Raw genomic sequence first — 15,618 nt, 5'->3', positions numbered from 1 at the left:
TGCTTTCCTTCCCTGAAACAAACTTACTCCTTACGTGAATCACATAGTGTTATTTTTATTTTATTTTTGTTGTTTTTGTTTAGTCACTAAGTCATGTCTGACTCTTTTGCTACCCCATGGACTGTAGCTTGCTCCTCTGTCCATGTGATTTCCCAGGTGCAAGAATACTGGAGTGGGTTGCCATTTCCTTCCCCAGGGGATCTTCCTGACCCAAGTATTGAACCCATGTCTCCTGCATTGGCAGGTAGATTCTTTACCATTGAGCCACCAGGGAAACCCTTTATTTTTTTAGTAACACTAAAAGTGTCAGTTGCTTAGTCATGTCCAACTGTTTGCAGCCCCGTGGATTATAGCCTGCCAGGCTCCTCTGTTCATGGGATTTTCCAAGCAACAATACTAGAGTGGGTTGCCATTTCCTTCTCCAGGGGATCTTCCCGAAGACCAAGGGATTGAACCTGGGTATCCAGCATTTCAGGCAGACTCTTTACCATCTGAGCCACCAGGGAAGCTCCAGCAACACTAAATATGTCAAAATATGCCTCTCACCTCCTAGTCCTTGAACCTATCATTTGCCCCCAGGAAAGTTTCTACAATTTTACTAGTTCATAATACATGATTCACAATTGTGTGCCAGTATATTTCTCTTTTCCACTGAACTGTGAAGTTCTTGAGGAAAAGAGTCGTATTCTATTCATTTATGTATTTCCAGATCATAGTACTGTAGGAGCTCTTAGCTGCTGTTCCTAACAAGTATTTGTTGACAGTGACTAAAGTAACTAAAGGAGGTGAGCGGCATTAACTACACATGAGGCAGCAAAGACGCTTCCAAGAATCGGTATCAGTTAGGGTTATTCTACAATAAGAAATAGAGCCAACTATCTCATGTGAGCAAAGAGACATGCATTGTAAAGTGAAACAGGGTGTCCTCTGTTAAAAAAAAACAACAAAAAACCATGGCAGTGAGCAAAGAGAAGTGGGACAACAGTAAGAAATAAAGGCAGGATCAAGGGAGGAGTCTTTTGGATCTTGTTTACTTTAACCTGGATGCTATTTGACCATATTTATAGACAGAGGAAAGGTTCAGAAAAACAAGAGAAATTTAAGATCTGGGTGATGGATTTTTTTCTGAAAAGAAGGTTCTATTGCCATTTACCACACCAGGCACTTACTGTGCTAAACAGACTTCTGCTGCGTTATCTTCTAATACTACCAAAGGAACACTGTAATTATGCCCATTTCACAGAATGGGAAATTGAGTGTTGAAAAATTTTAAGTTAAATGTTCAAAGTCACACAGCTACAGTGGCAGAGCAGAGAATGGGTAGATTTCTTCCTGACTCCCAGATCCATGCTTTTAACAATATTTTGCCTCTTTCTGTAAAGGCAGGAAGAGAAAGTAGGTGAAGGAGGTATACCAGCTTATAGATTTGTATTAAGGAGGCAGGACATGGGAGGGATTCCTGTCATTAAGCTTCTCTTTTCTCTGCAGGATACAGCAGCCATTGGTGGAGAAACGGGAGGTTGGGGATGGCACAGTGAGGGTGACCAGTGAGGGACTGTTACAGTGTGGGCTGGAAATGGGAGAGAAATATGACAGGAAAAAAAGGCCTGAGGAGCATGCTGAAGACTCCCCTACACACCCCTGCCCCCCCGACATACACACGCACACATAGTTCCTCAAGTTTGCACAGGAACCACCGCCTATAGCTGTGTAACTCTCTGTAGTATCCACATCAGGGCTACCCAGTGGGGGCTGGAGGCAGCACAGCAAGATGCTAAGATAGAACCATGCTGAAGTCCCAGCTCTGGCTGTGTTACAAAAAGGGTGAAAGTAAAGAAAATCTTACTCAGATTAGTAATTTCTCTGACTCTGAGCTCAGATAATTAGAGATTATTATTCTTATCCTAAGGTGGCAGTAAAGTAATGCTTTAAAATTATATACACAAATATACCTGCATATATACAGAAATACATTCAATTTCTATCACTAACAACCTCAGTTAACATCCATCTACAATTATGACATAAATGTGGTCAACTAGCAACACCTTTCCTATTTCTATTTTATTAATTATTAATAAATTTATTTTCTTAGTTTTTGTTTCTTAAAAGTCCATGATTACCAGAGACTATTTTTAGAGCAGATCAGGTAATAATCTTGGGTATTATGACTAAAATTTACAAAGGCCTAAGACATCTGTAAGAAGTACATCTAGAAGGCTTAAAAATTGGGTAGGATGTAGACATGATAGCTAATGCCTCTCTGGAAGCAATACTCTCTCAGGAATATTTAAAAGTCACCTGGAAAATCATTACATTCTGTCTTCAAGTTAATTCCGTGATTTTGTATTTAGTAGAGAAAAAATAAGTCATAGGACAGAATGAAAAGCAAGATTCCAGTTGTATATTTTTAAAGTATATACATATAGATCAGAGAAAACATCTGGAAAAATTTATACCAAATTGTTAAACTATATTTACCTCTGGGATTGCAGTGGGGCGGGCTTGGAGTTTCTACTCAGAGAGGAGAGGAATTTTTTTATTTTCTACAATACTCTGATTTGGAAAAAAAAAAAAGCCTGTATTTTTTTAAGCTTTCAACTATTTATGCACCAGTTTATTCATTCATTTATCTATCTCAGTAAACTTTTTTGTTTTGGAATAATTTTAGATTTGCAGAAAAGCTGCAAAGAGAATACAGAGAGTTCTCTAACAACCACACGCAGTTTTCTCCCTTGTTAACATCTCATATTACCAAGGTTTATATGTAAAAACTATAAAGCTGATCTTGGTACATAACTACTAATGTAATAGTCTTGAGAAAGATAGGCCAGCTGTTCTATAAAATGTCCCTCAGTCTAGGTTGTCTGATGTTTCTCTCATGAGAATCCCCATGGACAGAGGAGCCTGGCAGGCTACAGTCCATGGGGTCGCAAAGAGCTGGACAAAACTGGGTGACTAAGCACATAACACACATGGGTTTTTGGAAAGACTGCCATGGAGATGAAGCACCCTTATCATCACACCAGAATCAGTGGTACATGATTTCGGCCTAATATCACTGTTGAAGTTTACTTCATCACTTGCCTATGGTGGTGTTTGCCAGACTTTTCCCCTGTAAAGTTACTGTGTATTTTTCTTTTTCTGTACTCTGTTCCTTGGAAGTGAGCCACCAAATCTAGCCCACCCTAATTTGGTGGTGGTCGGGGCGGGGGTGGGTGAGTGGGTGGGTAGGGAACGGAGGGGTGGGTTAAATTCTTACTCCTAGAGACAGCAGCACTTCTGTACATTATTTGGGAATTCTTGAGTAAGAAAACTTGCCTCTTTTCCCCTGTTCATTTATTTATTCATTCATTTATTTTATATTACCATGCACTATTGTATATTTGTTTTATACTTTGGAATTATAATGCAATACTATATTATTTATTTATTTTATTGCTCAGAGTGTTCCAAATTTGCCTATTAGCAGCTGTTTCAGGGAATTCCCTAGTGGTCCAGTAGTATGGATTTGGCACTTTTACTGCTGGGACTGGGTCAGAGAACTAAGATTCTGCAAGTGTGGCTCAGCTGAAAAATAGAAAAGCTTTTTCAGCCTGACTCCTATGTACCTTTTGACGTGCCCCATCCTTTTGCTTTTCTTTTGTGAGTACTTCCTTACTTTCTCATACTACATGATGTTCATGCTTTCCTTAAACTTTTTGTATCCTAGAAAGTTATTCCTTTTACTGAAGAAGGATATTTAGAAACCAAGGTCAGGGCACTGAGTGTGTCTTTTCAACTACCTTTTATCAACAATAAATTGGTCGAAGATTTAATAAGTTAGCACTTATTTAATGTGAAACACTTCTTATCATAAAGCCTGATGCATAATTAGCACTCAATAAACAGAAGAAAGTCATTGCTGTTGTTATTTTTATTACTATTATATACATTTTCAATAAATTTGGAACTTCCAAATTCTAAGCCAAAATTATATCCCATTAATCATTATATCAAGCCCCAGTAGGCCTACAGATCTTTCTGTACTTCTGAGGCTCAGGACCATATAAGGCCAAGAAATAGACAGTCCTCCACCCCTGGCCCAGGACTGTACATTCTTTGGTCATAAGACATTTTTCCTTCCTTTCTTAGCATCTTCACAGAGCCATAAAATCAAAAGGCTACTGTAGGAAAAGATGTCCCTTGATTTTTAAGTTTAAATGAAATGTCTGAAGGGCATTTGAAAAAGAATCACTCCCATATACAAATCAAACTCACTTTGATTCTATGAAGTACAGTTCTGAATTCTTGTCCCAAAAATTGTTTAGAAATACTGCAATGTCACTGGAATGGAAATGGCTATTGTCCAATCCCCTGGATGGAGGAGCCTGGTAGGCTGCAGTCCGTGGGGTCGCTAAGGGTTGGACACAACTGAGCGACTTCACTTTCACACATTGGAGAAGGAAATGGCAACCCACTCCAGTGTTCTTGCCTGGAGAATCCCAGGGATGGGGGAGCCTGGTGGGCTTCCGTCTATGGGGTCACACAGAGTCGGACACGACTGAAGTGACGCAGCAGCTTTGTCCAACAGATTTGTAAAAATTCCTTTGAGTAGCTTCCATTGTGTCAACCACCAATGCCATGATTCTTACTGAGCAATAGGTACTGCTGTCCCTTTTATGAATTAGACAGTGAGAGTCCTAAGGGGATGACTTAAAGGGGAACTCTACCTTAAGTAGTCTGGCAAGTTAAGAGTGGAGCATGAGAATCAGAAGTGTCCTGAGAGACAGACCCTCAGAAGATCTTGGGGAGGATCCTAGACCAAAAGGCAGGCTCAGGACACAGGAACAGGAATGACTAAAAATACAGAGTCACTTGCAACATTCAGGACATTATCTGGGCCCAGCAGAGTTGCTAGGTGGGAAGTACTGTGCTGTGGAATATTCACCCTGGTTATCATATATCTGAAGCCTCATGGAGTCCAGGGGAAAAGTACTGCAGGAAGAATGCTGGGAAATAAAAGGAAGCAGAAATTCTCCAATAATGACAGAACTCTTCTGAGTTTTTCAGCATCCACATTCTTCTTCCTAGAATTTTTGGGTTTCTATTAGCTTCTGGAAAACTGCTTTTTGCTCTTGGTATCTCAGAATGTACTAATTTAATATTTTGTTTGTCTTGCTCTGACTTCGGCCTACATTCTTCTGAGCAAGGCTAACTGATCCCTACTATAAGCTGTGAATGTGTGTATGTACGTGTGTGTGTGTGCGCATACGAGTGCACGTTCAGTCATGTCCAGCTCTTTTGCAACCCCAGTAGCTCATCAGGCTCCACTGTCCATGAAATTTTCCAAGTAAGAATACTGGACTGGGTTGCTATTTCCTGCTCCAGGGGTTTCCAATCCCAACCCAGCAATGAACCTGCCTCTCTTGCGTCTCCTGCATTGGCAGGCAATTCTGTACCACTGTGCCACCTGGGAAGTCTGTAACCTCTAAAATCCCCTGACTCCTGTCTAGAATATTTCTGGTCCAGCCTACCTTGAACTTCTTGCTTTTGCTGCCAGCATGATCCTATCCAGCTCTCTCCTCCAGGTCCTTGACTTGCCCTGTCCTTCATCTCTATCTCACTGTCCAGAGCAGTCTCTGCCCTTGGGTCATGGCCATCAGGTACCGTGTGGCTTCATGAAAATGTCCTCCAGGCCCTGGAAAATGTATCCCAATATCCTTGAGGAAAAGAGCTACAAGAACGAGAGAAATTAAAGCCACATTTTGGGAATGGAAGTAAAACCTCATAATTCTGGTAAGGATTATCTTTCCTCTGCTCAGGAAGAAGTATAGGAGGAACCAGGTCAGCGGAGGAACCAATTCCTCACTCTTCAACATTCAGTTCATTTCAGTCACTCAGTCGTGTCCAACTCTTTGTGACTCCATGGACTCAGCATGCCAAAGGGCATGAAATCCCTGTCCATCACCAACTCCTAGAGCTTGCTCAAACTCATGTCTATCGAGTCAGTGATGCCATCTAACTATCTCATCCTCTCTTGTCCCCTTCTCCTCCTGCCTTCAGTTTTTCCCAGCATCAGGTCTTTTCCAGTGAGTCAGTTCTTTGCATCAAGTGGCCAAAGTATTGGAGTTTCAGCTTCAGCATCAGTCCTTCCAATGAACACCCAGGATTGATCTCCTCCAGAATGGACTGGTTGGATCTCCTTGCAGTCCAAGGGACTCTCAAGAGTCTTCTTCAACACCACAGTTCAAAAGCATCAGTTCTTCAGCCCTCAGCTTTCTTCACAGTCCAACTCTCACATCCATACATGACTAGTGGAAAAATCATAACTTTGACTAGACGGACCTTTGTTGGCAAAGTAATGTCTCTGCTTTTAAATATGCTGTCTAGGTTGGTCATAGCTTTCCTTCCAAGGAGCAAGTGTCTTTATTTCATGGCTGCAGTCACCATCTGCAGTATTTTGGAGACCAAAAAAATAAAGTCTCTCACTGTTGCCCATCTGTTCACCATGAAGTGATGGGACTAGCCATGATCTTAGTGATGCCAATATCTTAGTTTTCTGAATGTTGAGTTTTAAGTCCAGTTCCAACTGTTGCTTCTTGACCTGCATACAGATTTCTAAGGAGGCAGGTCAGGTGGTCTGGTATTCCCATCTCTTTCAGAATTTTCCAGAGTTTGTTGTGATCCACACAGTCAAAGGCTTTGGCATAATCAATAAAGCAGAAGTAGATGTTTTTTTGGAGCTCTCTTGCTTTTTCGATGATCCAACAGATGTTGGCAATTTGATCTCTGGTTCCTCTGCCTTTTCTAAATCCAGCTTGAATATCTGGAAGCTCATGGTTCACATACTATTGAAGCCTGGCTTGGAGAATTTTGAGCATTACTTTGCTAGAGTGCTATTGTGCGGTAGTTTGAGAATTCTTTGGTATTGCCTTTCTTTGGGATTGGATTGAAAACTGACTTTCTCCAGTCCTGTGACCAATGCTGAGTTTTCCAAATTTGCTGGCATATTGAGTGCAGCACTTTCACAGCATCATCTTTCAGGATTTGAAATAGCTCAACTGGAATTCCATCACCTCCACTAGTTTTGTTCATAGTGATGCTTCCTAAGGCCCACTTGACTTTGCATTCCAGGATGTCTGGCTCTAGGTGAGTGATCACACCATTGTGATTATTTGGGTCGTGAAGATATTTTTTTTGTGTAGTTCTTCTGTGTATTCTCACCACCTGTTCTTAATATCTTCTGCTTCTGTTAGGTCCATAGCATTTCTGTCCTTTATTGAGCCCATCTTTGCATGAAATATTCCCTTGGTATCTCTAATTTTCTTGAAGAGATCTCTAGTCTTTCCCATTCTATTGTTTTCCTCTATTTCTTTGCACTGATCACTGAGGAAGGCTTTCTTATCTCTCCTTGCTATTCTTTGGAACTCTGCATTCAAATGGGTATATCTTCCCTTTTCTCCTTTGTCTCTCACTTCTCTTTTTTCTCAGCTCTTTGTAAGGCCTCCTCAGACAGCCATTTTGCCTTTTTGCAGTTCTTTTTTTGGGGGGATGGTCTTGATCACTGCCTTCTGTACACTGTCATGAAGCTCCATCCATAGCTCTTCAGGCACTCTGTCTATCAGATCTAATCCCTTGAATCTGTTTGTCACGTCTACTGTATTATTGCAAGGGATTTGATTTAGGTCATACCTGAATGGTCTGGAATCAAGATTGCTGGGAGAAATATCAATAACCTCAGATATGCAGATGACACTACCCTTATGGCAGAAAGTGAAGAGGAACTCAAAAGCCTCTTGATGAAAGTGAAAGAGGAGAGTGAAAAGGTTGGCTTGAAGCTCAACATTCAGAAAACAAAGATCATGGCATCTGGTCCCATCACTTCATGGGAAATAGATGGAAAAACAGTGGAAACAGTGTCAGACTTTATTTTTTTGGGCTCCAAAATCACTGCAGATGCTGATTGCAGCCATGAAATTAAAAGACGCTTGCTCCTTGGAAGGAAAGTTATGACCAACCTTGATAGTATATTAAAAAGCAGAGACATTACTTTGCCAACCAAGGTCCGTCTAGTCAAGGCAATGGTTTTTCCCGTGGTCATGTATGGATGTGAGAGTTGGACTGTGAAGAAAGCTGATCGCCGAAGAATTGATGCTTTTGAACTGTGGTGTTGGAGAAGACTCTTGAGAGTCCCTTATACTGCAAGGAGATCCAACCAGTCCATTCTAAAAGAGATCAATCCTGGGTGTTCATTGGAGGGACTGATGCTAAAGCTGAAACTGCAATACTTTGGCCACCTCATGCGACGAGTTGACTCACTGGAAAAGACTCTGATGCTGGGAAAGGTTGGGGGCGGGAGGAGAAGGGGACGACAGAGAATGAGATGGCTGGATGGCATCACCGACTCTGTGGACATGAGTTTGAGTGTACTCCGGGAGTTGGTGATGGACAGGGAGGCCTGGCATGCTGTGATTCATGGGGTCGCGGAGAGTCGGACACGACTGAGCGACTGAACTGAACTGAACTGAACTGAATGGTCTAGTGGTTTTCCCTCCTTTCTTCAATTTAAGTCTGAATTTGGCAACAAGGAGTTCATGATCTGAGCCACAGTGAGCTCCTGATCTTGTGTTTGCTGACTGTGTAGAGCTTCTCCATCTTTGCTGCAAAGAATATAATCAATCTGATTTCGGTGTTGACCATCTGGTGATGTCCATGTGTAGAGTCTTCTCTTGTGTTGTTGGAAGAGGGTGTTTGCTATGACCAGTGTGTTCTCTTGGCAAAACTCTATTAGCCTTTGACCTGCTTCATTTTGTACTGCAAGGCCAAATTTGCCTGTTACTCCAGATATCTCTTGACTTCCTATTTTTGCATTCCTGTCCCCTACAATGAGAAGGACATCTTTTTTGCATTTTAGTCCTAGTAGGTTTTGTAGGTCTTCATAGAACCATTTAACTTCAGCTTCTCCAGCATTACTGGTTGGGGTATAGACTTGGATTACTGTTATACTGAATTCTTTGCCTTGGAAATGAACAGAGATCATTCTGTTTTTGAGATTGCATCCAAGTACTGCATTTCAGACTCTTTTGTTGACTATGATGGCTACTCCATTTCTTCTAAGGGATTCTTGCCCACAGTAGTAGATAATATGGTCATCTGAGTTAAATTCACCCATTCCAGTCCAGTTTAGTTCACTGATTCCTAAAATATCAATGTTCACTCTTGCCATCTCCTGTTTGACCATTTCCAATTTGCCTTGATTCATGGACCTAACATTCTAGGTTCCTATGCAGTCTTGCTCTTTATAGCATTAGACTTTACTTCCATCACCAGTCATATCCACAACTGGCTGTTGTTTTTGCTTTGGCTCCTTCTCTTTGTTCTTTCTGGAGTTATTTCTCCACTGATCTCCTGTAGCATATTGGGTACTTATCAACCTGGGGAGTTCATCCTTAGAGTCCTATCTTTTTGCCTTTTCATGCTGTTAATGGGGTTCTCAAGGCAAGAATACTGAAATGGATTGCCATTCCCTTCTCCAGTAGACCATAGTTTGCCAGAACTCTCCACCATGACCTGTCCATCTTGAGTGGCCCTACACAGCATGGCTCATAGTTTCATTGAATTAGACAAGGCTGTGGCCAGGGGTGGTAGGGATGGGTTATCCAGGGACCGACTGGTTCCAGAGCTCTGCTTTAGTGTTGCCTACTGAGGCCCCAGGTGCAGAGGTCTAGAGAAACCGCAGCTGGCAGGCCAGTCTCGAAGGGAGGTTGGGTCAGGGCCTGTCACTTGACTGACAGAGTCTTCCTCACTACCAGAAGCTCAGCTTATACTCATTGGATTCTCAGTGCTGTGAAGGATTAAAAAGGCCTTTGCCTCCATAAAATTGGGGAGAGGATAAACACATGACTGTAAAATAAAGAATGAACTGAATGCTGCAACAGAGTTTCTGAGCAGACAAAATCCTGAAGGAATGCAGTTGTTGTTTAGTCACTCAGTCGTGTCTGACCGTTTGTGACCCCATGGACTGTAGCCTGTCAGGCTCCTCTGTCCATGGGATTGCCCAGGCAAGAATACCGGAGTGGGTTGCCATTTCTTTCTCCAGGTGTCTTCCTGATTTAGGGATCGAACTCTCATCTCTTGCATGCAGCATGAGGAACAGTTTACTCTCCCGAGAGAAGCCTTTGCCAAGAAAGTTGTCTTTAAAAATGAACATCTTTCTGTTTGTTTCTGATTTTTCAAGGAAAACATGTTCATTTTAGAAAAGTGAATATATTCATACATAAAAAAGCAAAAAAAAAAACAGGTGTACTTTAAAAAAATTTTATTTTGAAATAAGTTTAGATTTATAAGAGTAGCAAGGATAGTACGAATGTCTCCATATATCCTTTGCCCAGCTTCCTCTGATATTACCAGCTGACATCTCCATGATATATTCATCAAGACCAAGAAATTAGCAACGATACACTACTAAAAACCAAACACTCCTTTCCTTCTAGATTTTCCTTTTTTTTTCCATCAGTGCCCCCGTTCTATTCCAGGGTCCTATCCAGGATATCCCACAGTGCATTTAGTAATCCCATCTCTTTAGTCTCCTCCAGTCTGGAACAGCCCCTCTGTCTTTGCTTGTCTTTTGTGATCTTGATACTTTTGAAGACTAGTCATCAGGTGTTTTCTAAAATGGCCTTCAATTTTAGTCTGGCTGGTGTTTTCACCTGATCGCTGGTGATTTAACCTTGATCATGTCGTTAGTAACAGTAAAGTTACTGTTTTTCCCTTTCCATGCTCTATTCCTCAGAAGCAAATCTCTAAGCTCAGTGACACTTAGGTGAGGGGGCATGAGCTTCATCTCCAGGACAGAGGTCTGTCAAAGGATCTGTGTGCATATATTAAAAACACCACAGTCCTTAGTAAATTTGGGAGGTAGTACTTTGAGGCAGTGCTAATACCATCTTTGTTCTGAATATTTTCCCCACTAATTTTAGCATTCATCAATGGATTGTGCCTGTAGCAATTATTTCTGTGGTGTTACAGTGGTGGTTTTCTATTTCCCTCATTTCCCTACATTTATTAATTCAAATTTTTGGTAAGGAATGTCACTCCTACCCTTATTACTTTATTCAATCATTTATTAATATAAGTATACATTAATGGATATTTATTTTATACTTTTGGAGAAGGAAACGGTAACCCACTCCAGTATTCTTGCCTGGAGAATCCCATGGACGGAGAAGCCTGGTAGGCTACAGTCCACGGGGTCGCAAAGAGTCGGACACGACTGAGCGACGGAACGGATTTTATACTTTAGGTTATAATTCAGTCCTGTGGTTATTTGTTACATTGCTCAAATTGTGTCACCTTTGGCCATTAATGTATTTTTAGAGAGGCTGAGGAAGGTCATTGCAGGCTGAGAACAGTGTGAGCAACGATCTGGTAGGAAGAACACTGGTGGGATCAGGGAATCGGCGAGGCTGGGCTCTGCTATAAATGGCAGAGGATGAAGGGAATAGGGGTAAGAAGCACCAGCCAGGAGGCCAGAGGCCAGTGCTGGAAAGAAGTCAGGAAACAGCCTAATTGGCAGCTGTTTCAAAGTCCAGTAACTAACGAACCGCTGGACCTTTTAAAAGTACGCCATCTAGAGTTTTGTTTTGGATTCTGCTGGGTAAAGTGTGATATGAGGGACTAATTAGAGTTTGCTTCATTGCTTCTGAAATCTTTCTCTTTCACATAGGGAATATTTCCAGCTGGACTTGTAATATGGATTGGCTCCTCATTGATTTTTTATTAGGCTTTACTATCGGGGGCTTCCCTGATAGCTCAGTTGGTAAAGAATCCGCCTGCAATTCAGGAGACCCTGGTTTGATTCCTGGGTTGGGAAGATCCACTGGAGAAGGGATAGGCTACCCACTCAAATATGCTGGGCTTCCCTTGTGTCTCAGCTGGTAGAGAATCTGCCCACAAGGTGGGAGACCTGGGTTCAAACTCTGGGTTGAGAAGATCCCCTGGAGAAGGGAAAGGCTACCCACTCCAGTACTCTGGCTTGGAGAATTCCATGGACTGTATAGTCCATGGGGTCGCAAAGAGTCAGACATGACTGAGTGAATTTCACTTTCACTGTGTATATGGCTCAGAATCAACAGAGACCAGGACTCAAGCTACGGGGAAGATCATTTGATTTCTGCTTGTTCATGTATTATTCTTTAAGTTCTCTTTCCCACATATTAGCCCAGTGGGTGCTACTGTGCCTCAGGGTTTAAAAAGGCCTGCTCTTCAGGCTTATCTTCAAATTTCAGGTTAGTATCGGGCTTTGCTGCTGGCCGGCTGCAGGAACTTGGCCAAGTCTTTTCTCTCTGAGTTTACTTTTCTCCAGCATTGAAAAGGAAATAATTTGCTTATCTCACAGGTTTGTTGTGAGAGATAAGATACTTGATTAAAAAAAATCACCTAGCATAGTGCTTGCCTTATTGTACTCAATTAATGCTAAGAGATCAGACTAGAACTGAGAATGTCCTTGAGGGATTATCTAGTCCATCCCTCAGCCTGGAGGCCAATGAGTGCCCCTAGAGTTCTGGTTAAAGTTTCTTATTTTCTTTTCTAATATTTCTAAACGTGTCGACTACACAGACATCTTCAACAGTGGTGACAACATTTATTGAGAACCTCCTGTATGTTGTACCATATAGCTTGTGTACATTAAAAAGATGAATTAGATGTGTCTAAGACACCAACAAATTATAGTATTGTAGGGTACACAGCAGTGTAGATAGTATTAAAATTCAGTACAGTAAGTGCTATACTCCAGGTATGAGCCAGATAATGTGGATGCACTGTGAGAGAAAAAAATGGGTTCTGCCAGATTTGAGAAAATCTTCAGAGCAAAGTTGATATTTGAACTGGGCTTCTATCCCAAACAGGAACTTGCCAGGGAAAGGTATGTGTGTGTTGTGTTTGTGTGTATTTGGGGAAAGACAGGCGGTGGTGGTGTTCCAGGTAGAGTGAAGAGCACATGCAGAGGCTGGGAGCAGGAACAAACATGGCATGTTCCAGTTTAATGTGACCTGAGCGTAAGGTGAGTAGATGGCTGGTTGGGGCAGGTAGAGCACAGAGAGGTAAGAGATAGGACTGGAGAGGTGAATTGGAACTGTGCTCCATTCCGTTCCTCGTGTTCGACTCTTTGGGACCCCGTGGACTGTAGCCTACCAGGCTTCTCGGTTCGACTCTTTGGGACCCCGTGGACTGTAGCCTACCAGGCTTCTCGGTCCATGGGATTCTCCAGGCAAGAATACTGGAGTGGGTTACCATTTCCTTCTCCAGGGGATCTTCCTGACCCAGGGATCGAACCCGGGTCTCCCGCATTGCGGGCAGACGCTTTAACCTCTGAGCCACCAGGGAACTGTGCTAAGGAGTTAATAAAACTTTATCCTATTGAATAGAGAAGTTACACAGTTAGACCCGTGTTTTAGAAACTCATTTTTGCAACAACTTGAAAGGTCATTCAGTGGTAGGAGGACTGAAAGTGGTAAGCAGATTATTGTCACAGGTCAGGTAAGAAAAGACCAGGGCTGGCATGAGGCAGGCACTCAGGGATTGCAGAGCATTGAAGGCAAAATCAGTAATTCAGATGTATACACCTGGATTTCAGTGGAGTAGGGAGAGTGAAAAGGATGAACCAAAGATGGTCCTATGGTTTGTAGTGTGAATGGCTGAATGGATGGAATATTATCTGACGTATGGACTAGGTAACAGTTTTAATTTTTTACTGATAGATGTCATGCTCTTCTGGGCAGTGGTGCTGCTGAGAGAAAACATCATCCCTTGTCTTGAGCATTTTACCATCTTAGTGAGTAGACAGAAGCACAAAAAATCACCAACCAATGAGCCCCTACCAGAAACAGGTTGATTATGTACTATGTGCTGTGGGAACACAGGAAAACAAATATTTAAGTCTACCAAGGGGAACAGAGAAAGGTTTCACTGGGGAGGTGCCAATTCAGCTTCTACTAAAAAGATGATTAGTTGGTTGCTAGGATAATAAGAGGGCAGTGGCTAGTTCAGGCGAGAACATTTGATAAGTTAAAAATAGTGAGAGAGGATTGTAGAGGCAACAGTTGGCTTGCCCATTAGCTTGTAAGTGGGGTGAGGGCAAGGGTCATTTTTGCTCATCATCATGTCTCAAATCTGAGTGGTAGGAGAGAGAATTAGGTACTGGAGGAAGGGTGGTAGCAGGAAGTCTCTTCACACTGGGGTGAGGTTGTAGAGATAATGAATCTGGATTGATTTTTGTGAAAAAAGCTGAAGAGGAAAAGGAAAGTGTGAGAGAGAAGGTGGCAAGTTTTGAGAGAAATAAACTGATGCAGAGAAATGAAATAGATTTGGACCAGTTCAGTCCTCTCTAGGATTCTTCTTGATATTGATAGAGAGAGGCGTTCCTTGTAAGCTCCGCTTTCCCTTCTTTCCTCTTAGCATAACCAAAGCCCTTGGAAAATCTGTTTGGATTGTAGACTGTGGATGCTGCGTGGTGGGCATGGCAGAGTGGTGTATCCCATCTGTTGAAGGGCAGATGGTTGTGGGGAGTGGGATTATCTGAGTAAGCATCTAACTAACTACTTATCTCTTTAGCTAAGGTAAATAGCCCTGATTTCTTTTGATCTTTAACACTGGTGGTATTTTCAACCTTTTAGTCATTTGGACTATGACCCCTCCCCCCATTCCAATAGTTCCCATTTCCTGTCTCACTCCCACCTCTCAGTGAAGTGTAGACATTTCAGGGAAAAAGAAGATTTTACTTCAAAGAAAAAGTGAAAAGGGGGCTTTTTGAATCATTTCCTTCAATTTATATTTCAGAAGTCCCAGTTGAGAAAACTACTTTTCTAGATGATAATCAGTGACACAAATAACAAATTATGACAGCCACAATGGTCTCCCAGATTGTTTCCCATTTATTTGTTGCTAGGTGGTCGATTTAAGTTGCCAGAGATGCTCGGACTCTGGAATAAATAGAATTAATGATAGAATTATAAAGAATAATAGAACCAGGGAATGGCTTAGAAATCCTCTAGATTCTAGGACAAACTCCATACTTCACAGATGTAGACGCAGTCCAAGCCATGCACTCATGTTATCACAGGAGCCAAGCTGGGCTTTCCCTGAGTCCACAGGCCTGACCACTGCCCACCTGGCACACGGCTGTGCTGCAGACTGCAGACGCAACACCACATTCTCATTCCCTGACTGCTGTCAGCTGCTCTGATTTCTGCCTTGATTGCAGAAACTGCAGGGTGGTAGTACCTATGGCAAATGAGTCATCTCAGCACAGGACAGTTGCTTCTCTAATGATGGAGTCACGGAACAGTAGGGAGAGAGATTCTCTTGGTGGGAGTCTTCTGCAGCTCATTTCCACACTGCTCTTTGGTCCTGGGACCTAATCTGTCCCTTTTGTGAAGGTCATACAGACATTGCCAGCAAAAGGCTCTAATGTCTCACTAGGTCTTACTGATGACCCCAGGACCCATTGAGCCTTCTCTTGAAACACACCAGATAATGTATACCTTGTGTAGTCAGTTAACCCTCATGACTACTGATTCCAGACCTTTCCCACCTCCTCTGAACAGCTTTCTTCAGCTGCCCTGGCCCTCTGGGACA

This window comes from Moschus berezovskii, chromosome 21 (assembly GCF_049115385.1).
Source record: "Moschus berezovskii isolate FMDL1 chromosome 21, NW_MosBer_1.0, whole genome shotgun sequence".
NCBI lineage: Eukaryota > Metazoa > Chordata > Mammalia > Artiodactyla > Moschidae > Moschus > Moschus berezovskii.
Note: the sequence above shows the minus strand (reverse complement) of the source record.